We start from the raw sequence: 12,609 nt of genomic DNA, 5'->3' as shown, positions 1-12,609 counted from the left end.
CGCAGACATGGCGGCTTAAAACAATAAAAATTTATTTTCTCACAAGTCTCAGGACCCAAAGCCCAAAACCACTTCCGCTGGCCCTGCCCACACCCCCTCTGGGGGCTCGGAGGGAAAATCCGTCCCTCGCCTCCGCAGCTGTGGTGGCTGCCGGCATTCCTCGGCTTGCGGTCTCATCAGTCCAGTCACCGTCTGCAGATCTCCCGCTGCCCCAAGTTTCACACGCCTTTTCCTCTGCACCTGAGTCCAGTGCCCCTCCGCCTTCCTTTCTAAGGGCACGTGATTGCATTTCAGACCCATCCGGGTAATCCGGGACAATCTCTCCTCCTCAAGATGCGTGGTCACATCTGCAAAGTCCCTTTTTGCAAGTGAGGTTGCATTCAAACTTTCTAGGGATTAGCACCTGGTATCCTTGGGCTATCCTTGTGCATCCTATCACACCTCCCCTCTTCAATCCCGGTCCTGGCCGTGCCTGCCCGGTCTCCGGTGCCCGGCACACCGTTTGGAAGCTCTGTGAAGGGTGCCGACTTGCTTTCAGTTGCCGCCCCCCCCCCCCCAGGTCTTCAGGGATTTTCAGTGTTGCTTCCTCTGCTCTCCTAGGGTCAGTACCAGTCCCTCAAAGTTTCTCCATGTTCCAAAAATGTGTTGGTCTAAATATTTATCTCCCCCAACCAAAAATTTATATATGAATGTCCTAGCCCCCAAAGGTGGTGGCATTAGGAGGCGGGGCCGTTGGGAGACAGTGAAAAGGCCCCCATGAATGGGATGAGTGCCCTCGTGAAAGGGACCCCAGAGAGACCCCCAGCCCTCTCCACCACGTGGGGACATAGGAAGTCTTTGCCCCAGAAGAGGTTCCTCGCCCAATCCCACGGACACCCTGATCCTGGGCTTCCGGCCTCCGGAACAATGAGAACGAGCTTCCTGTTGCTCACCCCCCAGCGGTGGCGTTTTGCCGGGCTGCCCGAGCACACCGAGGCACGTCTCTCTTCGCCAGTCGGGGCAGCCCCTGCTCCTCCCAGCTCGCTCCCATCTGCTTCCGTCCTTGACTGTCGTTTTGGATGAGTTTCAGGTGGAAACAGAGATAAACATGTGTGTTTAGCAGACAGTGTTTAACCAACTATCTCTCCATGGGTTTTAAATATTTTTACAAATAGTTTTATTGCTTCTTTCACTTATTACAATATTATATGCATGTTTTAAAAATAGTTCTGTACTAAAAGCAAGCAGACAGGCCGCTAGAAATCACACTGCTTACCTAAAGGCAATGGTCAAAATTTGAGTCTACCATTATAATATATTCTTTAAATGTGTGCACATATTTTTGTTTCCTTTTAATGATTCTAGACTGAGGAGAAAGGAGGGAGAAGGAGAGGGAGTGAAACATTAATCGGTTGCCTCTTGCACACATCCCAGCCAAGAACCAGACCCACAGCCCAGGCATGTGTCCTGATGGGGAATCGAACTGGTAACCTTCTGGTTTGCAGGAGGACACCCAACCAACTGAGCCGCATGGGCCAGGGCACCCTTATAGTATCTTTAAAGCATATCCCAAACATTATGGCATTTGTGTCTACACACTTCAGTACCTACCTCTTAAAAATAGCCCCCCGTTCTACACTAGCCAGGCAGCTCATTTGGGGGTGGGGGGATGGTGGACTGCCCCCCTACCTGCGCTGGAACTGGGACTCTGAAAACCGCACCCCAGATTCCTGGGCCAGCCCGCCTGGAGAAGGACAGGGAGGGAGCGGGAAGGGACGCCTTCCCTGCTGCTGGGCGCTCCTGTCCGCGTGTCTCAGCAACGGCGGTCAGCGCCAGCCTCCAGATTCCTTCAGCGCCTGCAACGCGCTCCGTTGTGCCCTCTCACACGGACCACTGCACAGTGGTGTCTCCGCAACAGGGTGACCGGTGACTGGGCTGTCTCCAGTGACTGTGCAGGTTGGGGGCCTCCAGCTGAGAGACCTGCTCCCACCCTGGCTGCTGGGTGGCCAGGCGTGCCCTTCGGCCCTCAGGGGTCCCGGAGCAGTTCAGAGAGGCATCCTCACACTGAACAGTCACAGCAGGACAGAACAGCCTGTAGCATCGCTGAGTGCTGTCCCCGCTGGGCAGTCCCTGGTGAGTCCCCGACTCCATCCTGGGTGCAGAGGACAGAGGTATCTGTACTTAGAGTTTCTGGGCAGAAGCTGGGGAGGTTCCAGCACAGCCAGGGCCCCTCTGTCTCCCAGCAGTCCCCCCACCCCAACCCCTCTGCACAGAAGCCCTGCTCTGTTTTCTTCCTGGTGGACCCTGTGGGCCCATCCAACCGGACACGAAATCACTGCCCACCCAACAACCGGTTTCTCTGGCTCCGAGGGCCGGAGGGACTCGCTGCCCCATCTGCTACGGGAAAGAGGACAAAAACATTTGGGAATATTTGCACAGGGGTATGTGTTCCCTTGCTGGTTGGGGCTGAATCCTTCCAAGGCAGAGAAAAAAGGGAGAAAAACAAAGCTGTTAAATTTCCGTATTTAAAAAGCTCGCATGCTGCCTCTGCTTTTAAACTAAAAATAAACTGAAAACCGCAAACAGAAAGTGATGAACTTCAAACTCTCACCTTCAGTCAACCTCATGGACGATACTTGACTGACACGGAACCACTGGGAATCACTGGTGTGTGGTTTCATAAGAGAAGGATGTCGTCTCAACATTTTTGTTTGTGGGGGGGGCGATAATGGGCCATTATTTGAGCCACAGATATTATCATTGTTAATTTTTATTTTGAATAATAAACTCCTCTTTAAGTACCTGTCCATTTTCTAACAAGCCAAATAGTTTAATCATGCACCCCCCCAAAGATAATACACAAAACATTTAAGTCATATTTAGTGAAACTTCTTTGCTGTTTATTTATACCGCACTTCCTGCCAATGCCTGTTGTATCGAGTTGGATGGGAAGGAGGCGGGAGATGTGACATCCATCGTCTCGCAGAACCGCACAGTTCCCTCGCCTTCCTCCTCCGTCTGAAGTCTGGGAGAGCCCTTGCCTTGCCTGATACTGGGCACTGATTTGTCTGCCATGAGCGTGACCTTAATCCAAATGCGAAAGCAGGTTTTAAAATGGTGAAACAGCCCTGGCTGGCGTAGCTCAGTGGATTGAGCGCGGGCTGGGAACCAAAGTGTCCCAGGTTCGATTCCCAGCCAGGGTACATTCCTGGGTTGCAGGCCATAACCCCCAGCAACTGCACATTGATGTTTCTCTCTATCTCTCTGCCTCTATCTCTATCTCCCTCCCTTCCCTCTCTAAAAATAAATAAATAAAATCTTTAAAAAAAAAATGGTGAAACAGCACTGGGTTCTGGGATGATCACCCAGATGATCCAAAAATGAAAACACAACATTTAAAACTTATGATAGAACTCATAGACCCTCAGAAATCTGCCTACATACCTGACCCAAAACAAATCACCCCTCCTGAGTTACGTGGGGAAAGGATTAGAAAGCAAAAAAAGATTGCTCAGTGGCCACATGTGCGGGGCCTGGAAGTATCCAAGCTGACCTGCAGAAATAGTGCGGGAGGACTCCAATAGATGGAAGGAAGGAGGAGTGAATTTCCAAGCCCAAGTGTAGACACCTCCTCCAAGAAGCCTGATACAATCCTGGCCGGAGTGGGACTCCTGGAAATAAACAACATAAGATTGCTTCTCCACAAGGTTCCCTTGAAACTTGAGGTGCAAACTTCTCAAAAAAGGTTAAAAATGAGTGCAATGTGAAAAACAAAACAAAACAATGAACAATGCTTTCCTTGGGAAAGTCTTGGGAGCCACCCTGCCTGGTTTCAGAAGCTGTAACTCCCCCGTGGCTAAGGCTGAGTGAGTGACCTTCGGACCACAAGCCACTAAGGAGACAAAACTTATCTCCCTGTCAGGAGCACCGTTTCTGCTCCTTTTACTTCACCCTGCCTGGTCCCCAATACTTGATCGGTTAGCCAATGATGGATAAGATTCCCTAAGCGGAAAATGACTTAAGACAGGCACAATCACAGGGAGGCCCCAGGGAAGGACTTGAGGGGCTGTTGCAAAAGGGGGTGATGGACCCTCACCCCTCATCTTTGACATAGCCTGAGTCCTCATTCTGTCTGTGAGAAGTCTTCTAATCTCTTGGCTGCCTTACTTCCCCCACCTGACTTAAGCCTGAAACAATGACAGAGGGCGGTGCAGCCCTGTGCTGGAAAGGGCGGGTTCCCCAGGCGATCATGCCTAAGAAAGAATGTGTAAAATCCTGTAAAACCTGCTCTTCTGAGAACGCTCTCAATTAAATGATAAAGGTCCAAGCAGGAAATGAGTTTGTTTCCCAAAGTTTTGTAGCCGTTTAGCTAACAGACTCTGACTCAGAATAAGCCCTCAGAGTTCTTTGTATGTTATCTATTGTTTGATCCTTACTGCCTGACAATGATGAGCTTTATCTGTGTTCCTGCGCAAAATGAACCTAAGAAAAGCCCATTGAGGAAAAGGCTCTTGGTCCTTCTCCTTTGAGAGATCGGCCACCTTTCCTCCTCAAGCAGAGCATGTCTTGGTAGACTTATTCTCATCCACAGTGGATGGTGGGGGCGGGGGGAGGGCTCTGCGGCCCAAGCTCCCCGACAGGAAAGTAGAAAGGAAGCAGTCAGGGGACTTCCTTTGCACTCTGCAGAACGGACGGCAGCTACACATCGTGGATTTTCTGGCTCGGCATCGAAGTCTGTTCCTTTGGTGAAGTGTCGTCTCCCCTGATGATGCGTCAGATTTGTCACAGAAAATTCAGAAAACACAGTTGAGTGGGTAGGAACCAAAGAAATTCCCACCACTCAGACGTAATCACCATTAGCCTTTTTAAAAGAACTATTTCAATTCTAATTTTTAGAACTAGTTGATTCGCTGTCACAATAAATGACACGGAATAAAATAGAATAGCCCTGACCAGTGTGGCTCAGTGGGTTGGGCATCGTTCTGCAAAGTGAAAGGTTTGATTCCCGGTCAGGGCACATGTCCGGGTTGCAGATCAGACCCCAGGAGGGACACATACGAGAGGCAACCACTCAATGTTTCTCTCTCACATTGATGTTTCTCTCCCTCTCTTTCTCCCTCCCTTCCCCTCTCTCTAGAAATAAAAACCTAAAATCTTTAAGACAGAATAACATTAGCACTTAAAGTGTTTTTCGCAGGAATGATGCAAAATTCTTAATTTTTGTGGGTCTTTCACTGCTTAATATCTTTTTATTTGTTTAGTTGTTTCAATTGCAGCTTATATTCAATATTACCCTGTATTAGTTTCAGAGGCACAGCATAGCGGTTAGAGAATCATGTCCTTTGACCGTTAACTTTGGGATTTCTCCGCACTTCTCTGACACGTGAATTTCCCCCGTGGAAGACTGTCATAAGCACACTTTGAGTGAGATTCAGTGGTTCTCTTTTTTCTTCAAGTGACATTAGGACATAAGCATTTCCCTGTCATCCAGGAGAGACCAGATGAGTGCTAACATTGGAAAATATATTTTGAGGGGAAGTAAAAGAGGGTAAAGGGGGTCAATTATATTGTGAAAGGAGGAGACTTTGGGTGACTTTAGGTGGTGAGCACCCGCTGCAATATACAGATGATGTGTTATAGAGTTGTACACTTGAAACCTGTATACGCTTCACAACCAATGTCGTCCAGGTAAATTTAATAAAATTTAAGAATAAATTGCAAAAAAATAATGTAACCTTTATGCCATTAGCTTTTTTAACATAATATTTGAAAATTCTATTTTATTGATTATGCTTTTAAAGCTATCCTTATTTTTCCCCTTTGCTCCCCTCCACCTAGAGTCCCCCACTCTCTCAGCTACACCCCCCCACCATTGTTCATGTCCATGGTTCATGTGTGTAAGTTCTTTGGCTGCTCCATTTCCTATCTGTACTTTACATCCCCATGGCTATTCTGTAACTGCCTATTTGTACTTCTTAGTCCCCTCCCCTCTTCACCCATTTCCTCCCACACCCCGCTGCTACCTGAAAACCATCAAAACACTCTCCGTATCCATGATTCTGTCTCCATTCTTCTTGTTTGTTTAGTTCATTTTTTAGGTTCAACTGTTGATAGATATGTATTTATTGCCACTTTTATTGTTCATAGTTTTGATCTTTTTCTTAAATAAGTCCCTCTAACTTTTCATATAATGGTTATAGTCCCTAAAACATTGCATAGTTTGGTGATGATGAATTCCTTTATTTTTTTCTTGTCTGCAAAGCTCTTTATCTGCCCTTTCATTCTAAATGAGAGCTTTGCTGGGTAGAGCAATCTTGTTTGTAGGTCCCTGCTTTTCATGACTTTGAATATTTCTTGCCAATCCCTTCTGGCCTGCAGAGTTTCTTTTGAGAAATCATCTGACAGTCTTATGGGAACTTCCCTGTAGGTAACTAACTGCTTTTCTCTTGTTGCTTTTAAGATTCTCTCTTTATCTTCAACCTTTGGCATTTTAATTACGGTGTGTCCTGGAGTGGTCTTCTTTGCATCCATCTTCTTTAGGACTCTCAGTGCTCCCTGGGCCTGCATGTCTATTTCCTTCACCAAATCAGGAAAAGTTTTTTTCATTATTTTTTCAGATAGATTTCAAATTTCTTGCTCTTTGTCTTCTCCTTCTAGCACCCCTATGATGTGACTGTTGGACTTCTTGAAGTTGTCCCAGAGGCTGCTTATACTGTCCTCTTTTTTTTTTTTTTTTTGATTCTTCCTTCTTCTTATTGTTCTGTGTGGCTGTTTTTTGCTTCCTTATGCTCCAAATCATTGATTTAATTCTTGACTTCATCTGCTCTACTGTTGTTTCCCTATAAATTGTTCTTTATTTTAATTAGTGAATCCTTCATTTCTCACTGGATCTTTTTTATGCTCTTGAGGTCCTCACTAAGTTCCTTGAGCAAACTTATAACCAGTGTTTTCAACTCTGCATCTGATGGATTGCTTATCTCCATTTTGTTTAGCTCTTTTTCTGGAGTTTTTGAGGAGTTTTGATCTGTTTTTTCATTCAGGCCATGTTTCTTTGCCTCCTCATTTTGGCAGCCTCCCCGTGTTTGTTTCTGTATATTAGGTAGGTCTGCTATGACTCCCTGTCTTGGTAACATGGCCTAAAATAGTAGGTGTCTTGTGGGCTCCAGTGGCACAGCCTCCCCTATCACCCAAGCTGGGTACTCGAGGTGCGCCCTTTGTGTGGGCTGAGTACACCCTCCTCTTGTAGTTAAGATTTGGTTGCTGTTAGCAGGTCAATGGGAGGATTTACCCAGGCCAGTCAGCTGCAAGGACTGGTTGTGACCACTGAGCACCACCCTCCACCCTCCATGGAGGATCAGCTGTGCAGGGGCGGGGTGGTGGTGCTCTGACGTGATCTATAGCCGTCCACTGGGTGTGCAGGCCCTGAAGTTTCCTGAATGGTGCAGGCCAAGGTCAGCTCCCACCTGTGTTCTGCCCAGGGCCACCCTGCCTGAGCTATAAGGCAATCTGAGGTGGCTGCTACTTCTCCTGGGCTAGGAGATTCTCTGTGGAAGCCAAACTGTGAATCTTGGCTGGCTGCTGCTAGTGCCAGGCCTGGGGCTCACTGAGGCCAGCTGTTGCTTGTTTGAGAGGATTTAGGAAGTTGTGAATCATGAACTAAGACCAGCCATTCATATGGAAAAGAAGCGTGGGTGGGCCCATAAGTTGGGTGGGGCAGAGTCTCTGGGAATCTCCAAGATGGGTCAAAAAGTACAAGCCTGATTGATGGAGTCTCATATATGGCACCAGCTTGACGGCTCTGTGGGAGGAGGGTTTAGCAAAGGGACAACGGCCTCTGCTCACCTTGATGCCAGACACTTCAGTTCCTCCCTGTGTACCACAGGTGCCTTTCTAGCTGCTACCCTGGTGCTGGAGCTCAGAGGGAGGGTGTCTGAGTAGGTTGGTGCATGTGTGGGCTCTTTTTTAAAAAAATGTTTTAAATTATATTTTATTGATTGTGGTATTAAAGTTGTCCTTATTTTCCCCCCTTTGTCTCTCTCCACCCAGGGTCCTCTACTCCTCAGGCAACGCCCCCCCCCACCATTGTTCACGTCCATGGGTCATGCGTAGAAGTTCTTTGGCTACTCCATTTCCCATACTGTACTTTACATCCTCATGGCTACTCTGTAACTACTTATTTGTACTTCTTAATCCCCTCACCTCTTCACCCATTCTCTCCCTACCCCCTTGCATCTGGCAACCTTCCAGTAACTAACTTCTTTTCTCTTGCTTTTCTTTTTATCTTTATCCTTTGGCCTTTTAATAATGATGTGTCTTGGAGTGGGCCTCTTTACACCCCTCATAATTGGGATTCTCTGTGCTTCTTGGACTTGCACGTCTATTTCCTTCCATGTGTGGGTTCTTTAAGGGGAACTGCTTGGGACTCAAGCAGCTTCTTCCACTGACTCAACCCCCACTGGTTTTTGCAGCCAGAAGTTGTGGGGACTTATCTTCCTGGCACCGGCACCCTGGGCTGGGGGGCCTGCTGTGGGGCTTGGACTCCTGGCTCCTGAGATATCCCTCCCGAATTTTTATCCACCGCATGTGAATATGCGACCAGCCTGTTCCGAGTCTGCACCCCTCCTACCAGTCTGGATGGAGGGGCGCATTCCATTCTTTAAGGGGCCCTACCATTCTTTAATTCCATAGTTGTCCGACTTCCATTCAACTCATTTTCTAATGGTGCTAAGTGATGGTTGTTTTATATTTTGGTTGTAATTTTGATATGGTTGTGCAGAGAGGCGAGCCTTGTTTACCTACCACCATTAACTTTTCAGAAGGAAGAGACACTGAATTTGCAGTAAATGTAAACACATTTTAATGACCTAGTTATCTCTGGGAGGGTGTTCCGTGAATAAGCACCTCATTTAATTAGGAGAATAGATCTTTTTCAAATAAAGGAAATCTATTTTGGAGATTGTCTTTATCAATACATCACCTGAATTTTGAAAAGTCTTTTTGTTTGAAAATCTTCAGTCTCACAGGAAGTTGCAAACACAGCACAGAGAGTCCCATGTACTCTTACCCAGCGTCCCCTAATGGTGACGTCTGACCTCACGAAGGACAATATCGCAGCCAGGAAACCGACTTGGGGACAGTCTACCGACCTTATTCGGATTTCACCAGTTTTTTCCTGCACTGGTGTGTGTGACAACCTCAATTTTATCGGTAAAGGTAGAGAAACGTAAGGTTCCGGTTGGTTCCGAGTTGACCCAAGCTGCACGCCTGGCGAAGCTGGTTAAAAGCCCAGGCCTGTCTGTCCAGAAGCCCGCACTTTTCTCTGTCTCCGAGGGGTGGACGGAGCAGCGGGACACAGAAAGTAAGAAAAGGCGACCAAAACATGGAACATTTAAACTGCAACATTGCCGGAGGATTGGTTTTGGTAACCAGGAGGGCCACACCTAGTCCTGACGCTGACGGTGGGAGGTTGGGCAAACCGTTAAGTTTCTACCGGCTTCAGAGTCCTATTCATAAAAGTGGGGTGACCCACACAGCCCCCCACGACCCTAGCCAAGGCTATTTGTAATACAGACACAGTGCCCACAGCAAGAAGAGTTCATTTTACACACACGCACACATGCACGCACACACACGCATTATTTTAACCCCAACCTTTAGTAGCTCTCCAAAAAATGTTCTGGTTGGGAAAAGGAATAGAAACCTCTGGATCTGGAGTTCGAAGACTGAAGTTAATCAAGAATAGTGCAATTACATTCTGTGTCCATTTGAGCTGTGGGAATCTGAAATTTCCTGAATAAGGCCTCATGGGATGCCCCATGGTTGAAATAGAGAACCCCACCCAATTAAAACACTAGTCAAGAATCCCTCAATGTCACGACGGGTGGGACTGAGGATTGTACACCGTTCCTAGCATTGCCACAGGGTGGCGCCAGGGTCTCGGGTAAACGAAGACATACCCTGAGCAGGCCCCGCGGGACCACTGGTCGTTCAGTGGGTGCGTGGGGACGTCTGAGTTCCCGCGGCCTCGGAAGCGCAGGGGCTGGAAAACGCTGCGATGCGGTCTTGTCACGACGGGGGGGAGGGCAGCTGAGAGGAAGCGCTGGAAGGAAGCGGGTCGCTGGGATGGCGGGGATGTGAGTTCCCGTGTGAGCCTTCCACGGGGTGACGGAGTGACAGCTGCGTGGTAGCGCCGCGCCACAGTGGCTGGGTGCTGTGCTCTGAGAAGCGCCCCTCCAGCTTTAGAGCTTTTCTTCTGGGTAAATCATTCTTGAGTTATCACATTTTAAACGATGCCAGTCTCTGGAAACCCATCATCCTCACTGAGTGTGAGCGGTGGGACTCAGACGCCCCCTCCGTCCATCAGCTCTGCAGGAAAGCAAGCCCGGCCCTCCCCGCCTGTCCCAGAAAACCGGTTCGCTCCGGGATACAAGAGAAGAAACGAACGGTTGCTTTTAAAGTTATATTTTATTAATTATGCTATTACAGTGGTCCTGATTTTTACCCCCTAGTCCCCCTCCACCCTGCACCCCCTATTCCCACAGGCAATCCTCCCCCCATTGTTCATGTCCACGGGTCAGGTGTGGAAGGAAACAAACAGTTTAGCTCCCCTTCCTGCTAGGTTGTGCTTACCAGCTTTCTCTCATTTAACCCCCATAGCTCCACTGGGTTCTGTTTTTTGGCCATCCACTCCCACAGCTGGTCTTTTATCAGTGTCTTTTACTTCCTTCGGCAGATGAGGAAACGGAGCCTCAGAGAGCTTAAGTAATTTGCCCAAGACCCCTCAGCTGGCCGTCTGTAGAGCTGGGATTTGAACCTGGGTCAGCTTGACACCAAAAGCTGCTCAGTTCCCGTGCCCCAGGGTGCCCCGAAGCTATCTATGCTCCTGCTGTCATTGCTGCCATCAGGAGTTCGGCAGGAGTAAGCAGATGTCTGTCTGCGATGAGGGTGGAGGGAAGGTATTTCTCAACGAGGTGCCGTTGCTCTTTCATAAACTGCTTCCATTTTTGGACTGGGTGAGTTTGAAGGCTGTTTAGGTGGATGCAGTCACACCTTCTGTCCAGACATAATGTCACCGCCCGTGGTTCTCGCAGCCGAGGCATGCCCGGCAGTGAACACCTCCACCGGTGATTCACTCGTGAGATGGCATTTTAGCTGAGTCTGCAGCCTCTCCATTTCGTGGAGTCCAGGAGAGGCTGATGCAGCCGGGACGGCAAGGGCAGGTGCCTCCCCGTTGTCTGGGAGATGGGAATGCCATTTCTTCACCCGATCTCCAAACACAGACGAGGAGCCAAGAGCGTGAGATGCCGGATAATTTACCCATTGCCACCTGACAGGCCAGCACCTGCCTTGTAAAAACAGTGTCATCCTGCAAGTAGAGCGGCTGTGTTCTTGACTAAAATGAAAATAGAAATGCAATTCAATTTCCTCTGCATGATTTTGGAGGACATGCATACCATGTTTTTCTTTTCAAAATGTTTTTACATCTGTTACAGTAATTTCTCTGTGCACAACAACTCCCTGTCTTGAACAAATGTTTATCATAGCACTTACGCCCTGTGGTTAATGTTTAGTGTGTGTGTCTGCCTCTCCCGCTGGTTTATGACTTTCTTCGGGGAAGAGACCCTGCCACATTTTAAGCATCTATAATACCCTAGCACTTAACAAGGTATTGCCCAGGGCTTGTTTCCTTGAGAAAGATAGAAACCCACTAGATGCTCTTTAAGCAAAAAGGGGGCTTTATTTCGTGGAGCCCCAGGGCAGGGGTGCAGCTCCGTCTTGGAGGAACAGAAATCAAGTTCTCTCATGGCTCCGCATCTCTTGCATCTGTCCCATCAACACCTCCTGTCTGCAGTGTCTTCCATTGCTCCCTGGTCCTCTAGCCTAAAACCCTGGCTGTCAGCATCTTCTAATGGATGTGCAAGTTGTCCGGCCCTGTGCTGAAAGCTTTATCATGCTCTTGGTCCCCATCTGCCCAGTCTCCAGGGATCAGGACTCTGATTGGTCCAGCCTTGCTGAGGTGTTCACCTCTAGTCCAATCAACTGTGGCCAGAGAGTTGTTCTCCAACGGTAGATGGAGGTTGTTCCTATGGTAACTGCAAGGTGCTGGCTGGAAGGAAGAAGGCTCAGTTCCCGGAGAAAGGGGGCAAGGGGCGGGGCAACCAATGCAGTTGGGGCTGTGTCCTTGTATATACTTGGCGCTCCATAAATGCTTACTGATCTGCCTTTCTCTAAACGCTGCGGAATGCCGGTCTTCTTGTAGTTCCCCAAACACACTCCCACCTACTGTCTTCTCTTCCCGGGGGCTCTTCCCCACCTGCACCCCCTTGGCCTGGCAAACTCCTGCTCCTTCAGGTCTACGTTTGCATTCACCCCCTTTTCAGATGGCCTTTCCTGACCGCCTTCCACAACATCTCGCTCTGCTTCTTCAAAAGAGTCACCGCCGGGTAGTTATTTGTTTCATTCTGGCCGTCTTCCCCGAATACTGTAAGTTCTAGTCTTCCCAAGGTCTCCATAAGCAACGTGGACAACTTGGGGAGTTTATCCCCGTTAGGCAAAACTTTAAGCTCTGGGAGATGTGGCAAGTGATCACTTCTCACCCTTCTTCCCCCCTCAGACTGTCCCGAGATGAAC

The sequence above is a fragment of the Phyllostomus discolor genome, chromosome 1 (assembly GCF_004126475.2).
Source record: "Phyllostomus discolor isolate MPI-MPIP mPhyDis1 chromosome 1, mPhyDis1.pri.v3, whole genome shotgun sequence".
Lineage (NCBI taxonomy): Eukaryota > Metazoa > Chordata > Mammalia > Chiroptera > Phyllostomidae > Phyllostomus > Phyllostomus discolor.
This window is presented reverse-complemented; position numbering follows the sequence as displayed.